Consider the following 13,376-nt stretch of genomic DNA (forward strand, 5'->3'; position numbering starts at 1 on the left):
CTCCAAAAAATTTTGAAATTTTTTTTCAAAAAATTCGAAATTTTTATATGTTTCGACCCCTATACTTCATAGGTGAAAAAAAGTGAAGTCAACAAAAAATCACTTTTGAGTGCTCTTTCAGAGCGCAAAATCCATTTCAGACCATTTTAGGACTCCAAAAAATTTTGAAATTTTTTTTCAAAAAATTCGAAATTTTTATATGTTTCGACCCCTATACTTCATAGGTGAAAAAAAGTGAAGTCAACAAAAAATCACTTTTGAGTGCTCTTTCATAGTGCAAAATCCATTTCAGACCATTTTAGGGCTTTAAAAAATTTTGAAAATTTTTTTCAAAAAATTCGAAAATTTTGTTTTGGCCCTATACTACTTAGGTGAAAAAATTGAAGTCAACAAAAAATCACTTTTGAGTGCTCTTTCATAGTGCAAAATCCATTTCAGACCATTTTAGGGCTTTAAAAAATTTTGAAAATTTTTTTCAAAAAATTCGAAAATTTTGTTTCGGCCCTATACTACTTAGGTGAAAAAATTGAAGTCAACAAAAAATCACTTTTGGGTGCTCTTTCATAGCGCAAAATCCATTTCAGACAATTTTAGGACTTTGAAAAATTTTTTGAAAATTTTTGAATTTTTCAAGTTGTAGGCATCAGGTGTCTCATATAGGGTTTTTCGAGTTTTTGAAAAAATCATGTTATGATATTCTTTGAGTTTAGGATCTATCCAGTTATTCTCTAGTGAATATTGGAACAGCCGTAAGTTGCCCAGTGATTGTAGGGTGGTGGGTTCGAACACCACCCCTACAAGAAATTTTACCTCTGAAAAAGTGATTTTCTCTAAGTCAAATCAAATTTTTTGGCTAACTTTTGCCAGACTGGGTGAGAATGCACTCAGGCTGGCAAAAGTTAGCCAAAAAACTTGATTTGACTTAGAGAAAATAACTTTTTCAGAGGTAAAATTTCTTGTAGGGGGGGTTCGGACCCCCCCCCCCCCCCCCCCCCCCCTACAAGCACTAGGCAACTTACTATACTACTTATATATATATATATATATATATATAGCAGTCTAGAGTTCACAACAGACTTTAATTGGAGTGTAACCAAATCGCTACTGAATGATCGAACTTCGCCTGCTAGTCTCGATTTCACTTTCGGTACTTTGTTGATTTTGTAAAATGTGATATATATATATGCTCTGGTCTTCATGGCTTGGAACTAGTTCCTCTGAAATTCTGATGACTAAATACCAAAGGCTCCAACCAAAGGGGAGGTGCACCGCGTTTGTAATCGGATTATGGAACGAAAAGATCAAAGGGAATCAATTGGGTATAATGGCACATTGGGTATATTGTCATGTAAAAACAGCAAGTATACATTAGATCTCATTATCCTAACAATCGAAAACGTAAAGAAAAGGTGCCAGTTCAATTATTTTTCATAAAGTGTGAGCTAGGAACTTTGTGATTTCTGGGCTTTTTCTGTTCCGTCTGTTTTAACCAATCTATAAAAAATTCCGGAGAAACAAAGGTGGCATCATTGCAAAGTTCCCAAAAAATGAATCCATTGTTGAAGAGACACTGGCTATTTTTTTGTCTCGAGGCTTAAAGTTGTCATTTTTTACACTTTTCTTACTCTTTCACGCAGTCAGATTGCTGATTGCTAAAGCAGCTTCTAAATTTAGTCCGCTAACAGTGTTCTCCCTCTTAACTAGACAATTATGCAGACGAATTTAACTTGGTTCTTACTTTTAATTAACTTTTAATAAACTTACTTTTAATTCAAAAACCTTAGAAAAAGATGACGTATTTTGAGCTCTATGATTCGATTTTCAAAGTGATAGGTTGAGCATTTAAATAAAAAATATCTGAACGACAGAGTTGAAGGCAAAGAAGAAAAGTAGTGTTAGCTGTTGGTGATTATCTGAAAAATTTTGCAAATCTGATTATCTAAGTGAAAATATGAAATCCGGTTCGCACTTATTTTTCCAATTATTGTTATGCAATCTCAAAAAATGGCACTTCATCGACAGTGTTTGTTTCCTCTGGATGTAGAACAAAATTTACAGTTCAAAAACAATGCGCACTATTGAAGGTTAGAAGTGAAGTAGAATACAAGAAATCACTAAATAAAAAAAAGCTCGATGTGAAAGTACTTAATTTGCTTTCGCTAAGATGAAACAAAATACTTGCAATTTAAAAGTCAGAAACATATAGCAGCAGAGAATTCTATGAAGAAGAAACAGGTTTCTTTTTCATAGAACTCTAAAACAGTAGTTTTGCCATTTTTATTGTGAACAAAAAATCATTAAATTATCTGTATTAATAATAGTCGCTTCCATTAAAAAACATAGCTGGCAGATTGCCAGAAAATAGCCGCAATAGCTTCGTAGATCCGCAGTCTAAAAAAAAAACAGGAAAAAAGACAGACCAAAAAAATCGTCGTTTCATTGAAAACTGATATGTTATAGTTTGATTAAAAATCTGTATAAGTTTTTGCTGCACCTATTAGCTGCTCTCTAATAACCTTCATTTAGAGGGACACACGCCCATTTGACTTTATCTCTTTGAATTAAAGTAAATAGAAGTCAATTTCAAAATGAGGAAGTCATTTTTGTGAGTGAGGTAAGTCAAGTGTGACCAAAAATTTAATCTCGCAAATGAACAAAAAAATCGCTCCACTAAGAGCGAAAAATGACGTCACGCAAGCACTTCAGTTGAAATTGCATGAACGAATGAACAAAAAGCAGATTTGAATTGGTTGTGACGTCATATGGTCGTAACAGAAATCGCGACGACGAAATGAAAAAAAAAAACATAGCCGGAAGAATTCCGGAAGCGACTCGAAGCATCAAAACTTCACTAACAAAACCGTAATTGCAGCGGACGCCATTACTTTTTGTATTAAACCATTAAGTCACTACCTCTCCAGGTCTGCTCTAAAAATGGTGAAACTTAAACCACTGTCACCACGAGAAACAAAATGCAGCAAAATGTTATATCATTGAAAACGTTTGGTAACGTTAGAAAACCGAAATAATTAAAGTGGTCAAAAAGTGATAGACTGAAAAAGCTGACAAGGTTATCAATTGCCCTCAAATAATTCATGATTTTAATCTGAAAAAGATCGCGAAAGCAAACGGCAGATAATAATCTTAGAAACTAAGTTAAATCTTTTCAAAACAGAAAGCTCAAATTTAAGAATAAAAAACACCTATAATTACACATCTAATAACTGCAATTAGGACAAAAAACAACACACAATTGTGCCTTGTTGTACATATGCTAGACAACATGATTTCAAACTAATTCAAAAATTAAATTGATCATAGAAAAGACATAAGCAGCAGAAGAATATTCAAAGGCAAAAAATCTTTTAATTTAATACCAAGGCCGGAAGAAAGTTGCATTAAAAAGTCTTAAGTGGAAATTGCGGAAAAAGCTTGCTATCAAACTCTCAGTACTGCCTTATGTTGAATGAAAACAAATGCAAACCAAAGAAATGACGAAAATCTAAGAAAAAGCTGAAATCATTCATTTTTAACAACTGAAAAAATCAATTTACCGATAATAAATGTAGGTGCCAGGACAAAGATAGAAAGATAATAACTAGAATGTGAAGAAAATGGGCACAATGTGAGGAACACATTCTTGATTTCTGAAAGTTAAAAATCAATAAAAAATTCAAGAAAAACGAATACATTTCATTGTTCAGCTTTCAAGACATATAAAAGATAACTAATCATCCGATACAAAGATCTATTCTTCTGAAGAGAACAAAATAGGAAAAAGCACAATTCATACATACGAAAAATTGAAACCTTTTGCAAAAAATGGTCAAAAAACATTTAAGACAGATTTATGAAAAAGTTTTAACTGTTTTTCAAAAACCTAATGCCAAAAAATGATTGAATTTTTATTGAAACCAAAATAATATCCCTCATGTTGCACAAAAAGACTATTTCTGGCAATTACAACCAAAATACAAACAAAAAAACTACCAACATCGGATAAGCATATGTAAATTTTATAAAACAAAATTACATCGAGGTAGAAAGAGGCGTTGAGTATATAATTTATCAAAGAAAAGTTGTCATATTAACTGATTTTTGACAAAAAGACGGTTAAAAGATCCAAAAATGAAGAAATTAATAGAAAAAAAGCCAAGATCTAACTAAAAAATCAAGAAATATGTGCCAATTTTCAACTTGAAACGCATTTTGAGGCTCTGTAAAACACTGTGGAATCAATTTCCGAGGTTGACATTGCAATATAGTACCGAATAAACTTTATTTCTATAAGAAACCAAATTAAAAGCAAAAACATTGGGCCACTTAGTCCAAAAAACGGCTAAAAACGGTTATCTATATGTGCCATTCAGTAAAAACTACTTTTCAAAGACAACGAAGCGCCTGATCAAAAAAGCTTCTCCCGCTTAGCAAAAATCTGTTCACCGAGACAGCTTTTCTCACTTTCGCCTTTAGGTCAAAATGCCGCGTGAACAAATATACTTCCTGTAAAAAAAAAGACAGAGAGAAAACCAATACTCCTCTTCGAGTCGTAAAAAACCAAGAGAAGGCCAATAATATCCCCAGCTATCGCTGTGCGGCTATTAACAAGAACTTCTTAAAAACTGCAAAAGGTTTTTTAATTTCTTTTGTTAAGTCAGCTGTTCAGCCATACAATATAGCTAACATCCCCTGTTTAGCTAGAAGAAAATGGCTTCCTGATTATACGAGATGTTTTATCTTCTATTCTTCAAGCCATCAAATTTTTTCTGACAAAGACTGTTTTCAACTAATTTTCACATAACCGAAATAACTCAACAGAGTTGCTTTCTATAGTATATAGGTAGCAACAGATTCAGAAACGAGTTGACAGAGTTGCTGACGCATTATGTAATACCTATCTGTAAAATGATAAAATATAATTCTTTAATTCATTTTGGTCGCCAGTCCTTATTACTAACAGTCTTCGCTGTATACGACTCCTGCATTGACTTTGAAAGGTGTTAGAGTAACTTTAAGTGACTTTATTATTAGTATTAAAATTGATTTAGAGAGTTCAGGAAGTCATTTATGATCATAAAATTTATCACAAAACTCAACTTTGAAACTCACTGCCAATTGGTTTAAGATTGCATAACGCACGTGGGGCACAAACGGAAGAAATCTCAACTAAAGCACTTCTTTGGCATTTTTTCAATGGAAGAAAATGAATTCATCCATTGTGAAGTTTAACTTAGTTTAGAATAAAACGTTAAAAAAATAAACATAGCCGGCAGATTGCCGGAATAGCTGCGAAAGAATAGACCTGCGTGCCATATAATAGAGATAGAAACAGATACAGATCTAAATTGAAAAAGAATTGACGCCGCTCAAAAAACTAGGCTAAAAACATTCAGCAATAAATTAATACAGCTTGTTAAAATTCATTCCACAGAAGCCTCTTATTAGGGACCTTTACTGCTCATAGAAGTTCCTTTGACCTTAAACAAATTCAAATTAAACTTAAGTTTTAAAGTGCAAAAGTCATTTTATTGAGTGAGGTAAGTCATGTATGATCAAAATCTAATCACGCAAATAACCTAAAATCTTTCGCAAAAGCAAGTGAGAAATGACGTCACGCGCGCAAATGCCGTTAGTGAGAAGAAGAAGTCATTCAGAAAATTTGACTTTTTCAGCTTTGCGGTGTGAACAAATGTAAAACGAAAAAAGAGCGTCAGACGACGAAACAAAAAAACATAGCAGGACAAGTCCTGACGTACAATTCAAAGAATTTTTATTGACTAAACAGAAAACTAGACCTAGAACGGACTATGAATGGATTGGAAAAACCATTTGAAAAAAAATCCGATCCAAAAAATCGAAAAAACAGTAAAATCAAAGTGAAATTGCCGCATGTGAACAAAAAACCACTACCGATAAAGCGAATTTTTGTTCAAACACCGTATTTTCACTCTACTTTAAAATTAGAGCAAAAAAATTTCACCACTCGCTTTTTCGCTCCATTTCCTGTTGCGGCGTGACCAAAATCACTACTCCAATTTGACTTCAAAAATCATGAAAATGTGTGAACAGATCTTAAAAAAAAAGACAGCGCCCCAATACAATTCAAATTCTTTGAATTGTAAAAAAACCAAGAGCACCGCAATATAGCTACGCTCAGCTTACAGCTTCGCAGCTATAAAAACGAATAAAACTAAGCTTCGAAATCAAAAACTTATAAAAGTAACTCTATCATCAATTAGAACTCTAACGTGGATGAATTATCCCAGTAGTTTAATCTCTGTCTAAGGCAATATCGTTTAATCTATCTTTTGCTGTTTAACATTAATAACATCTTTTAATATTGCAATATCGGAATATTGTTTCATCTATCTCTTTTTTGATAATAGCCGTATTTGTCTTCTACAAACTGCGCAAATCTCAGATTCATTGCGGTCAAACAGGACGGATAAAAGCAACTCAGACTTTAGCACGAACAGTGTTGGTACTTTTTCAGAAAACAAAAAGAACAGAATTAATAAAAAATCTCTTTGAGAAATTGGAACAGCGAGCAATTCCTAAACTTTTAAACTCTTTGTATTCATATTTCAGTTTGCAATGTGTCTCATTCAAAAATGGTACTTAGATTTTGCAGTTCGCCAGAATTTTGTATTATAAGCTAAAGCAATACCTGCATGTCCATTTAGAGATCTAATCAAAGCGCAAAAGACACTTATTTTGACTGCAAAAATTCAAGGGAGCTCATAAATTCAGCATTTGGTCTGAGCCAGACATTTTTCTCCAAATTTAGTAGTAGGTAGGATTATATGTGTAAGCCAATACCGGTACAAAAGACGTGATAGAAAAAGAAGATTAGTTTTAGGCCAACAACCGAATTTTTAGCGATTTATAATAATAAACATAAACCGACTAACACCGGATGAATTAATCTCAAACGACAGGCGGAGGGGGAGGCAATTTAGTTTAGGGGGCTTAGAAGCTTATAAATGAAAGCAAAAACTCCGCCCTCATAGGGGTTAGCGCCCGCGACCTCCGGGATAGTAATCTGACATCTTAACCACTAAGCTATAACGGCTTTGATACTCAACAGCTCACAATCACTATTATATTAGCAACAAACTACGAGAACAATTGAGATCACTCAAAAATGAAGAAGTGAAGCGTAATTTTGTGGAAGCCTCATTTTGTTTGCATGAATGCCCCTTTTTGCCCACTTTTTTGCGTTTGGAACTGTAACGTGGTATCATCATTGCAGCCAAGAGTGGTCAGACTATGGTGAACCTGAAGCTATTGTTAAGTGAACTCTCGTCCTCACACAGACAGCTTCACGGAAGCAGGGGATCAAACTATCAACCATTGGCGTGTCAATCAAACATTTTACCCCGTTTATCACGCCACGATTGGTTAAAAAAAACTGCTAGTATCTGATGCATTAAGTACCCTTATGCATCAAATCTGTCCTTTCGCAAGTTTGTCGGGTGCTATATTACCCTCAGTATAAATCACAAAGGTCACCGAAGCAAAAACCTGTTCAGGAAAACATGAACAAAAACTAATTCTCACATGGGATCATTCGTTGCATTTTCATTGTAAAATGAGTGCTAAATTGACAATTTCACAGCAAAATCAATGTTAAATTATTGCTTGGATGATTTGAAAATTTTTTACAAGCATGATTAACCATTTGGTTATAATTCAAACTTCCTTGTTTCAGTCAAGGGAAAAAATTACTAATTAGATTTAATGTGTCCTACGTTCAATATGTAACATCAATGCCTTTAGACTTACAATGGCTGGGTAGGAGGGAAATCCGCGACACTTTGCCCAAACAAAGTCCATGTGCTGAAACAGGCAATCCTCCTCCTCAGTCGACGAATCAGTCGTTGGGGCCGCCTGCACTTTCTGGCTCCACTGGGACTCCTGCGATTGAGCCGGATTCTGTTGGTCTGCCTTGACCGCTGTTCTAGATGAAGTGTCCGAGTTTTCGCTTTGTTTCCTTTTGGGACCAGGTTTAGACTTTGGATCCTGCTTGGAGAAATTATGACAATGTTTATAGACTTACACTTCATAAATTTGATTGCTCAATTTTCATAGTTTCTTACGAATTCAGATTACATTTAAATTGTTTAAATGACGTAATTGCAATCAAATTTTGTCATTCTCAGCGTCCCATGTTTGCTCAGCAAATTTAGGCATACCCGTATTTTAAGTTGCCCCTGGCGGGCCGGTGGGCGCGCTTCGCCGCGACCTGGCCGAACCGGAATACAGAGTAAAGATCCCAATACTATATGTGTTCATTTCAATACTATATTTGAGGCATAATTTGATCAAACTCTTAAGACTCAAACCATGAAATTGTCTTCAATAGTTTTAGTGATTCGCATACGTAGAGATTAGTTAGGCGTAAGGCTCTAAGAGAGCTGCTCAGTCACTTAATACACTCCGGGTTTTACGAGTTTATTCCATTATTGTGGATGAAAAGTTAAAAGCGCGAGACAAAAAACCGGTGAAGCTTAAAATGGCATAAAAAGACAGAAAGACTAATATAATTGCCACCTACTTCATTTGAGAGCAATCAGAAATAAAGTGGGATAAACTGCTCTTGAACACGGGTTTTTGGTTAAGCTAGCCAAGTGGCAGCTCCTATGCAGTTTTGGTGAAACGTACACTTAGAGCCCACCAAAGTTCTAAAAGATTTGCACATTGAATTAAAACCCTCGTGATTTTAAGCTTACCCTATTTCTGAAGAGGCAATTATCCCGTTTGAGAACTCATCATATTCAACCTTGCCAATTGTATTCAAACAAATCGAACTTCTCTTTGATTCAAATTAACTTTGATTTCGAGCAACTTAAATTCATTACAACATTGTTTCAATACTTGTTAGTTACTTTTCAAACGTACAGGGTTGGAAGTCACTTTTCCCTTGATTTGCTTCACATTTGTAGTTGATGACACTGGGACTGGATTTCCTACTGATTGGGGTCCTTGGTTGCTGGCACTTCTCCTAGTAACTGGTGCCGGCTCAACCTTGGCGTTGTTACTTCCAGCAGCAGCATCGTTCATTGACTCTGACCTCCGGGTGATTCTGGCTGTAACCATTGGCTCATCATTCGTTGATACTGGCGACACTGCGGTTGATGGGACTGTCGTCTCCTTTTCTGGCTCAATTCTACGTCGCTTGTTTCCACTTTTACCTGAACGGAAACAGATTGAACTGAACCAAGTCTGGAAAAGCAACTCTGGTCGACACGACTTTAAGATAACTCTTCATATTAACAGACAAAGCTGCTTCACATGACGCCCAGATATCAAATCTGTGTTCGTTATCGTGAGTGTGACACACCATAATCCCCGTTTCTGCATTAACTATGGTTGTTCTAGCCTGATAAAAGGACGGACCCATTACAAAATTTGCACTATTATAAATTTGCCAAATTATCCAAGAAGAGGTTTCCAATTTTTTTCTCATAAAGGGGCATTTTAGCCGAAGTATGCAAATTATCAAAACAAATGAGGCTAAGAAGAACAGCAACAATTTCTAAGCAGCTTGAGTGTAATTATAAAACATTTACGGTAAGTAAATGAGGTATAGTATTTTGTCTCAAACATTTTCAAAAGTTCAATTCAGCTTGATTTCATAACAGAATGATAAAATACACTAATTTAACAAGCTGACGCAAGCACCAAAAGTAGATAGAAAGTGAAGACAAACAGTATAAAATATTTCAATTGACAATTGTTTTGAGACGTTATTTACTGTGTTAAACATGAGATTAGTTAATTGTGTCATTCCTTAGCGTCCCGTGGGATTGATATGAAATGACAACTGTCACAACAGAACCAATTATTACAACCAAGTTCTTTTTAGACCTTCCAGATATGATTTTTCCGTGAGGGTTTTTCCATTAGAATTAGACTGGGCTTTTTGGTGGAAGTATTTTTTTCTAGACTAGAACAATACATATATTAGCCTAATTGTTGTGATAAACTTATTAAATAGATTTGTTATGGCAAAATCCTTGTACTGGGGACCTCCAATGGGAGGGTTTTAGAGGCAAGAGTCGGGTATGGTTCGTTAGAGTCAAGGTCCGACTCATCACATCAGGTCGTATCATTCTAACAGATTTCTTTTTTAGAACAATTTCTTGTGTTTTTGAATGTTAGCAGGCTCCGTGAAGGGGATGTTTTGATGCCAACCATCTTCCTTCACATCAGGTCCAGGCTCTGTAAATGGGACGTTTTGATGCCTACCCTCTTCCCTCCAGCTGCTCGGACTTGGTCTTGGGTACTTCTCGTACCAAATATATAGACGAGGGTCAAGTAAAGGGTTGTGTTCACTCCTATCGAGGTGCTAAACTGCTAGATCTCTGTGATGTTTTCAATAAATACCCAGACCAGAAGCTGAACACTGTTGTAGTAATTGCCGGCTTCAATGATCACCGTAGTAGTATTGAAACTTTCATAGAGCATTGGAAATTCCTCATTCAGCTGATTATTGTTAAATTTAGCCCAAATAATTTGATTGTTTTGACAACGCTTTGACCGTTCCCGCCACTGCACTCATAGATCCTGCAACATCGCACGCCCCCGAATGTTGCGTCGCCGCAGCATCGAATAATTTTTGGGACCACTTCCAGCCTCATCACGCGGTAACAGTTCGCGAAATATACCGCGAGGTCGTCACTTGGAAGCCCTCGTTCTTCACGCTCGGTAAGAACAAGACAGGGGAACAGTTCGCCGAAGCCCTTCACAGTGTCCTCTCCCCGATTGCCCTAAACACGGATAGATCCGATATATCTCTGACCCTCTGTATGATACTTCCACACCTAACCCTCAGTCGAACAAAGAACACGGACAATGGATCGAACAATAAGACCATCAAGCGTAGACTGCAAGCATGGTACAGCTGCAACTTCTCAGAACTGTTCTGTGAAGCGAAGGCAATCCAAATGAGAATGAATTCAAGGAACAAACAGCAGCACTCTGACCTCAAGATGTTCAACGATTTCATGTCTCGTGGTAAGATCAGTAAAGCTATTCGCGTTCTTCCGGATGAGCACAAAGGCGGCGTGCTCGCACCTACCGATCTCATAGACGGTAGACCGGTCCTCGAGATTTTACGCGACAAACATCCTGAAGGTCAACCCTTGGAGCCCAACTGCATTCAGAGCGAACATCCACGCACGCTTCCTTACCACCCCGCTGTCTTCAACAAAATCAGTGCCAGGCTCGTCCGAAAGCATGCAATGAAGACTCATGGCAGTGCCGGGCCTTCAGGTCTCGACGCCGATGACTGGCGTAGACTACTTTCTGCTTTCGGGCAAACCTCCACGAACCTGTGCAAGCTTGTTGCCAAGTTTGCTAAGAGGCTGGCCACGTCCATAATACCACCGGATGATTTGATTACATACAATGGTTGTCGACTAGTGGCTCTGGATAAATGTCCAGGTGTGAGACCTATTGGTATTGGTGAAGTAATGCGTCGCATCACCGGACGCATAATCGTCGACTGCATCAGGCAAGATCTTACATTCCTCGGTGGAAACATGCAGCTGTGCCTGGGCCAGAAATGTGGCATAGAACATGCCATACATTCGCTTCCCCACAGTTTTGATGATCCCGAAAACGAAGCAATTCTACTAATTGATGCCAAAAACGCTTTTAACGTGCTCAATAGACGAACAGCATTAGAGAACGTGAAAGCCTTATGCCCATCTTTGCATGTTGCCTTACAGAACTTCTATAGCCACCCGTCTCATCTCTACATCGGTAAGTCGACCATACTGTCTCAGGAAGGTACGACACAAGGCGATCCCCTTGTGATGGCAATGTATGGAATCGCAATCCTATCCCTAATAACAAGACTTCATAATGACTCTTTGACACAAAAATGGTATGCTGATGATGGTAGCGTCGTCGGTAAGTTGAAAGATATCAGGGCACTCTTCGATAAGCTCACTGAGCTCGGTCCCAAGTATGGATATCTTGTCAATCCTCGAAAGTGTCAGTTGATAATTCAGCCAGGAGGCGAGCGCCAAGCGTCAACTGTGTTTGCAGGCACAAATGTGGAAATCACGCAGGGCGCTCGAGTCCTGGGATCAGTTATCGGAAGCTCTTGAGGCCAGTAAAAATTTCCTGAAAGATGCAGAAAATAAATACACAAAAAGTTTCGACAGACTTGGTCAATTTGCTCTCACCTCTCCCCAGAATGCCTATGCATGTTTGACAAAGGGGGTTCAACAGAAGTTGAGCTTCCTCTCGCGTGTTACACCTTCCATGGACGGGGTTTTGGACAAGGTGGAGGAGCGGCTTGGCCGAGTCATACCGAACATCGTCGGCAAAGAAGTAATCCAAGAGGAAAGAGAACTTTTTTCTCTCCCTCTCAGAATGGGTGCGCTCAACATCGCCCTCCCACAAGATCTTCACAAAAATCTTGAGCAATCAGTTGAACTCTCAAGACCATTGGCGTCATTCAAAAATATTCAACAATGTGAAGTAGAACAAACCAAGATCAGTCTCAGACAGAAAGCAGACAATCAACGTGAACTCATCTCGAAAAAATCCAGAATCGAAAACAATCTACCAGAAATGAAGTATACCATCCAGCTGGCCTCGGAGAAAGGAGCATCGAGCTGGCTTAACGCGCTTCCGTTGTCAAAACATGGTTTTGACCTCACGAAGACTGAGTTCCGTGATGGAATAGCACTTCGCTACACCTGGGAAGCGAAGAACACGCCAACCATATGCCCATGCGGGAAAGAATTCAGCCTCACCCATGCCCTCCATTGCGCTAAAGGCGGTTATACGCACCAACGACAAAACGAAATTAGAGATGTGTTTGCAAACCTGATGGATGACGTTTGCCACGATGTACAGATAGAGCCAAAACTTCAGTCGCTCGATGGAGAAATTTTCTCGAGTAATTCCACCACCACTGATGACGCTCTACTGGACATCAAAGCAAACGGTCTGTGGGGCTCCCGCTTTAATCGCACTTTCTTCGATGTGAAGATTTTCAACCCTCATGCGAAGAGCTGCCCTAGAACCATAAAAGATGCATACAAATATCACGAGAGCATCAAGCGAAATGAGTACGAAGAGCGAATCCGCGAAACCGAACACAGCAGCTTCAATGCACTGGTTTTTGCTTGTTCGGGTGGTGCAGGTCCATCAGCATCGCGCGTTATGAAACAACTCGCAACCAAGATCAGCGAAAAACGCGGAGAGCCGTACGCCGACACTGTAAGCTATATCCGAACGAAAATCAGCTTCGCACTTCTGAGGAGCTGTGTTCTTTGCTTGAGGGGATGTCGTGCCCTCAAGCCTCGTGTTCTCAGTGAGACTTCGATTAGCGCCGTCGTGGAGGAGGGAAGGCT

General features: G+C 38.0%; 1 protein-coding gene across 1 annotated transcript in view; it reads right to left on the reverse strand.

Annotated features, from left to right (window-relative positions):
- Positions 1-9,057: 9,057 nt before the first annotated feature.
- The window catches only part of LOC142341466 (bromodomain-containing protein 1-like), a 284,999-nt gene continuing 280,680 nt past the window's right edge, over positions 9,058-13,376 (reverse strand). Inside the window, exon 12 of the mRNA XM_075392424.1 lies at positions 9,058-9,194. The gene's annotated coding sequence lies outside the window, so the exon portion shown is untranslated. The remainder of the gene's footprint in view (positions 9,195-13,376) is intronic.

This window comes from Convolutriloba macropyga, chromosome 6 (assembly GCF_964194025.1).
Source record: "Convolutriloba macropyga chromosome 6, txConMacr16.3, whole genome shotgun sequence".
Classification (NCBI taxonomy): domain Eukaryota; kingdom Metazoa; phylum Xenacoelomorpha; order Acoela; family Convolutidae; genus Convolutriloba; species Convolutriloba macropyga.